Source organism: Arachis duranensis, chromosome 9, assembly GCF_000817695.3.
Source record: "Arachis duranensis cultivar V14167 chromosome 9, aradu.V14167.gnm2.J7QH, whole genome shotgun sequence".
Taxonomy (NCBI): Eukaryota; Viridiplantae; Streptophyta; class Magnoliopsida; order Fabales; family Fabaceae; genus Arachis; species Arachis duranensis.
In genome coordinates, this window is record NC_029780.3 from 50,245,158 (window position 1) to 50,251,664 (window position 6,507).

A 6,507-nucleotide genomic window follows, 5' to 3' on the forward strand; every position below is an offset into this window, starting at 1 on the left:
ACAACTAACCAGCAAGTGCACTGGGTCGTCCAAGTAATAAACCTTACGTGAGTAACGGTCGATCCCACAGAGATTGTTGGTATGAAGCAAGCTATGGTCATCTTGTAGATCTCAGTTAGGCTTATTCAAATGGTTATGGAGTTTTTGAATAATAATAATAAATAAACAAAAAATAAAGATAGAAATACTTATGTAAATCATTGGTGAGAATTTCAGATAAGTATATGGAGATGCTTTGTCCCTGTTGAATCTCTGCTTTCCTACTGCCTTCCTTCAATCCTTCTTACTCCTTTCCATGGCAAGTTGTATGTAGGGCATCACCGTTGTCAATGGCTACATCCCATCCTCTCAGTGAAAAAGGTCCAAATGCTCTTGTCACAGCACGGCTAATCATTTGTCGATTCTCGATCATACCGGAATAGAATCCATTGATTCTTTTGCGTTTGTCATCACGCCCAACAATTGCGAGTTTGAAGCTTGTCACAGTCATTCAATCCCTGAATCCTACTCGAAATACCATAGACAAGGTTTAGACTTTTCGGATTCTCATGAATGCCGCCAACAATTCTAGCTTATACAACGAAGATTCTAATTAAGGAATCCAAGAGATATGCGTTCAGTCTAAGAAAGAACGGACGTGGTTGTGGTAATTGCATTGAAACTCGAGGTACAGCAGAGCTCCACACCCTTAATCTATGGTGTGTAGAAACTCCACCATTGAAAATACATAAGTGATGGTCCAGGCATGGCCGAATGGCCAGCCTCCACAAATGGCATATGAATTCGAAAATAGGGAAAAGGACCTGGTCTAAGGACTAGGCATCCAAAGATGTGGTCAAAAGAGACGACTAAAACAAAAGTAAAAAGTTCTATTTATACTAAACTAGCTACTAGGGTTTACATAAATAAGTAATTGATGCAGAAATCCACTTCCGGGGCCCACTTGGTGTGTGCTTGGGCTGAGCTTGAGCTTTACACATGCAGAGGCTTCTTTTGGAGTTAAACGCCAAGTTGTAACGTGTTTTTGGCGTTTAACTCTGGTTCGTTACGTGTTTCTGGCGTTTGACTCCAGAATGCAGTATAGAACTGGCGTTGAGCGCCAGTTTTCATCGTCTAATCTCGAATAAAGTATGGACTATTATATATTGCTGGAAAGATCTAGATGTCGAATTTCCAACACCGTTGAGAGCGCGCCATTTGGAGTTCTGTAGCTCCAGAAAATCCATTTCGAGTGCAGGGAGGTCAGAATCCAACAGCATCAGCAGTCCTTTGTCAGCCTTCTATCAGAGTTTTGCTCAGGTTCCTCAATTTCAGCCAGAAAATACCTGAAATCACAGAAAAACACACAAACTCATAGTAAAGTCCAGAAATGTGAATTTAGCATAAAAACTAATGAAAACATCCCTAAAAGGAGCTAGATCCTACTAAAAATTTCCTAAAAACAATGCCAAAAAGCGTATAAATTATCGGTTCATCACAACACCAAACTTAAATTGTTGCTTGTCCCCAAGCAACTGAAAATCAAATAGGATAAAAAGAAGAGAACATAATATAAATATCAGAATATCAATGAATATTAGTTCTAATTAGATGAGCGGGACTTGTAGCTTTTTGCTTCTGAAAAGTTTTGGCATCTCACTTTATCCTTTGAAGTTCAGAATGATTGGCTTCTATAGGAACTAAGAGTTCAGATAGTGTTAATTGATTCTCCTAGTTAGGTATGTTGATTCTTGAACACAGCTACTTTTATGAGTCTTGGCTGTGGCCCTAAGCACTTTGTTTTCCAATATTACCACCGGATACATAAATGCCACAAACACATGACTGGGTGAACCTTTTTAGATTATGACTTAGCTTTGCTAAAGTCCCCAGTTAGAGGTGTCCAGAGCTCTTAAGCACAATCTTTTTGCTTTGGATCACGACTTTAACCACTCAGTCTCAAGCTTTTCACTTGGACCTGCATGCCACAAGCACATGGTTAGGGACAGCTTTATTTAGCCGCTTAGGCCTGGATTTTATTTCCTTGGGCTCTCCTATCCATTGATGCTCAAAGCCTTGGATCCTTTTTACCCTTGCCTTTTGGTTTTAAGGGCTATTGGCTTTTTCTGCTTGCTTTTTCTTTTTCTTTCTATTTTTTTCGCCACTTTTTTTTCGTAAGCTTTATTCTTCACTGCTTTTTCTTGCTTCAAGAATCAATTTTATGATTTTTCAGATCATCAATAACATTTCTCTTGTTCATCATTCTTTTAAGAGCCAACAATTTTAACATTCATAAACAACAAGATAAAAAATATGCACTATTTAAGCATTCATTCAGGAAACAAAAAGTATTGTCACCACATCAATATAATTAAACTAATTTCAAGGATAAATTTGAAACTCATATACTTCTTGTTCTTTTGAATTAGAAATATGTTTTATTTAGGAGAGGTGAAGGATTCATGGAATTATTCATAGCCTTAAGGTGGGGATCCTGTGGGGTCCACAGATCTCGAGGTGTCAAGGATTTAACATTCCTGCACCAATTGGGCGTGTAAAATGCCCTTTGCATGCAATGCTGGCGTTTAACGCCAGATTGATGCTTGTTTCTGGCGTTAAACGCCAGTTTTATGCTTGTTTTGGGCGTTCAACGCCAATCTGCAGCATGTTTCTGGCATTGAACGCCAGCTTTCCTCAGTGTGCAATCCTGGCATTTAAACGCCAGTGAGCCCTTCCTCCAGGGTATGCTATTTTTTCTGCTGTTTTTGATTCTGTTTTTAATTTTAGTAATTATTTTGTGACTCCACATGATCATGATCCTAATAAAAAACAAAAGAACAATAAAATAAAAAAATAAAATTAGATAAATAAAGATTGGGTTGCCTCCCAATAAGCGCTCCTTTAATGTCACTAGCTTGACAGTGGGCTCTCATGGAGCCTCACAGGTGATCAGGTCAATGTTGTAGACTCCCAACACCAAACTTAGAGTTTGAATGTGGGGATTCAAAACCAAACTTAGAGTTTGGTTGTAGCCTTCCAACATCAAACTTAGATTTTGATTGTGGGGGCTTTGTTTGACTCTGTATTGAGATAAGCTTTTCGTGCTTCCTCTCCATGTATACAGAAGAACACCCTTGGGTTTTAAACACAAGGTAGTCCCCATTCAATTGAAGGACTAATTCTCCTCTGTTAACATCTATTACAGCTCCTGCTGTGGCTAGGAAAGGTCTTCCAAGGATGATGCATTCATCCTCCTCCTTCCTAGTGTCTAAGATTATGAAATCAGCAGAGATGTAAAGGCCTTTAACCTTCACTAGCATGTCCTCTACCAATCCATAAGCTTGTCTTACTGACTTGTCTGCCATTTGTAATGAGAATATGGCAGGCTGTACCTCAATGATCCCCAGCTTCTCTATTACAGAGAGTGGCATAAGATTTATGCCTGACCCCAGGTCACATAGAGCCTTCCCAAAGGTCATGGTGCCTATGGTACAGGATATTAAGAATTTACCAGGGACTTGTTTTTTTTGAGGTAAAGTTTGCTGAACCCATGTATCTAGTTCACTAATGAGCAAGGGAGGTTCACCTTCCCAAGTCTCATTACCAAACAACTTGGCATTCAGCTTCATTATGGCTCCCAGATATTGAGCAACTTGCTCTCCAGTTACATCTTCATCCTCTTTAGAGGAAGAATAGTCTTCAGAGCTTATGAATGGTAGAAGGAGGTTTAATGGGATCTTTATGGTCTCTATATGACCTTCAGATTCTTTTGGGTCCCATATAGGGAACTCCTTCTTGCTTGAGAGACGTCCCATGAGGTCTTCCTCATTGGGATTCACGTCCTCTCCTTCCTCTCTAGGTTCGGCCATGTTGATTATATCAGTGGCCTTGCATTCTCTTTTTGGATTCTCTTCAGTATTGCTTGGGAGAGTACTAGGAGGAATTTCAGTGACTTTCTTACTCATTTGGCCCAATTGTGCCTCCAAATTTCTGATGGAGGACCTTATTTCACTCATGAAACTTAAAGTGGCCTTAGACAGATCAGAGACTATATTTTCTAAGCTAGAAGTGCTCTGCTCATAATTCTCTGTCTGTTGCTGAGAAGATGATGGAAAAGGCTTGCTATTGTTGAGCCTGTTTCTTCCACCATTATTAAAGCCTTGTTGAGGCTTTTGTTGATCCTTCCATGAGAAATTTAGATGATTTCTCCATGATGAATTATAGGTGTTTCCATAAGGTTCACCCATGTAATTTACCTCTGCTATTGCAGGGTTCTCTGGATCATAAGCTTCTTCTTCAGAAGATGCCTCTTTAGTACTGTTGGATGCATTTTGCCATCCATTCAGACTTTGAGAAGTCATGTTGACTTGCTGAGTCAATATTCTGTTTTGAGCCAATATGGCATTAAGAGCATCAATTTCAAGAACTCCCTTCCTTTGAGGCGTCCCATTATTCACGAAATTTCTCTCAAAAGTGTACATGAACTGGTTATTTGCAACCATGTCAATAAGTTCTTGAGCTTCTGCAGGTGTTTTCTTTAGGTGAATGGATCCACCTGCAGAATGGTCCAGTGACATCTTAAGGAACTCAGATAGACCATAACAGAATATATCCAGAATGGTCCACTCTGAAAGCATGTCAGAAGGACACCTTTTGGTCATCTGCTTGTATCTTTCCCAAGCTTCATAGAGGGATTCACCATCTTTCTGTTTGAAGGTCTGAACATCCACTCTAAGCTTGCTCAGCTTTTGAGGAGGAAAGAACTTAGCCAAGAAGGTCATGACTAGCTTATCCCAAGAGTCCAGGCTATCTTTAGGTTATGAGTCCAACCATGTTTTAGCTCTGTCTCTTACAGCAAAAGGGAAAAGCATGAGCTTGTAGACTTCAGGATCTACTCCATTAGTCTTAATAGTCTCACAGATCTGTAATAACTCAATTAAAAACTGGTAGGGATCTTCTGATGAAAGTCCATGAAACTTGCAGTTCTGTTGCATTAGAGCAACTAGTTGAGCTTTCAGCTCAAAATTGTTTGCTCCAATGGCAGGGATTGAGATGCTTCTTCCATCAAACTTGGAAGCAGGTGTAGTATAATCACCAAGCATCCTCCTTGCATTATTATTTTCGGCTGCCATCTCTTCTTCCTTTTCGAAAATTTCTATAAGTTTGTCTCTGGATTGTTGTAATTTAGCTTCTCTTAGTTTCCTCTTCAGAGTCCTTTCAGGTTCAGGATCTGCTTCAACAAGAATATTCTTGTCCTCGCACCTGCTCATATGAAAAAGAAGGGAACAGAAAATAATAATAGGAATCCTCTTTACCACAATAGAGAGATTTCTTTATGTTAGTAGAAGAAGAAAGGAATAGAAGAAGGAAAAAGTAAGAATCCAACACAAGGGTGAAGATAGGTTCAGATTCTTGAGATGAAGAGAAGTGTTAGTAAATAAATAAATAAATAGAAGAAGATGAGAGGAAGAGAATTCGAAAATTAATTTTGAAAAAGGGTAAGTGATTTTCAAAAATTAAAAGATGAATTAAAATTAAAATTAAAATTTAAAACAATTAGTTAATTAAAATAATTTTGAAAAATAGGGAGGTAATTTTCGAAAATTAGAGAGAGGAAAGTAGTTAGGTGATTTTGAAAAAGATAAGATATAGTTAAAACAAACAAAAAGTCAACTAGTTAGTTGAAAAAGATTTGAAATTCAATTTTGAAAATATAAGAAGTTAAAAAATATATTTTGAAGTTGAATTTAAAAAAAGATATAATTTGAAAAAGATATTTTAAAAAAGATTTAATTTTTTTAAAATTAAAATTGATTACTTGACTAACAAGAAACTTAAAAGATATGATTCTAGAATTTAAAGAATGAACCTTTCTTAACAAGAAAGTAACAAACTTCAAATTTTTGAATCAATCACATTAATTGTTAGTAAAGTTTTTGAAATTTTGAAATAAAGATAAGAAAAAGATTTTGAAAATAATTTTTAAAAATTTTCGAAAATAATAGAAAAAATGAAAAAGATTTGATTTTTGAAAAAGATTTTGAAAAGATAAGATTTTTAAAATTGAAAATTTTACTTGACTTATAAGAAATAGCTAAGTTTTTTTTTAATGTTGACTAAGTCAACTCAAATTTTCGAAAATTATGAGCAAAATAAGGAAAAGATATATTTTTTATTTTTGAATTTTTAATGATGAGAGAGAAAAACACAATTATGAGCCAAAACATGAAAATTTTGGATCAAAACCAATGATGCGTGCAAGAACACTATGAATGTCAGGATGAACACCAAGAACACTTTGAAGATCATGATAAACATCAATAACTTATTTTTGAAAACTTTTTAATGCAAAGAAAACATACAAGACACCAAACTTAAAAATTAACACTAGACTCGAACAAGAAACACAAAAATATTTTTGATTTTTTTTCGATTTTATAATTTTTTTTGGATTTTATTTTATATTTTTCAAAAACATATTTTGGAAAAAGGAAGTAATGAATCCAAAGTCCTCAATCAGAATTCCAG

The 6,507-nt window shown here is 36.3% G+C and overlaps 1 non-coding gene across 1 annotated transcript; it reads left to right on the forward strand.

The window, feature by feature from the left end:
- The first annotated feature begins 4,610 nt into the window (after nt 1-4,610).
- Nucleotides 4,611-4,718, forward strand: LOC127742015 (small nucleolar RNA R71). Its single transcript, XR_008003202.1, has one exon. It is a non-coding gene; the product is annotated as a small nucleolar RNA R71 (small nucleolar RNA).
- Nucleotides 4,719-6,507: the final 1,789 nt, after the last annotated feature.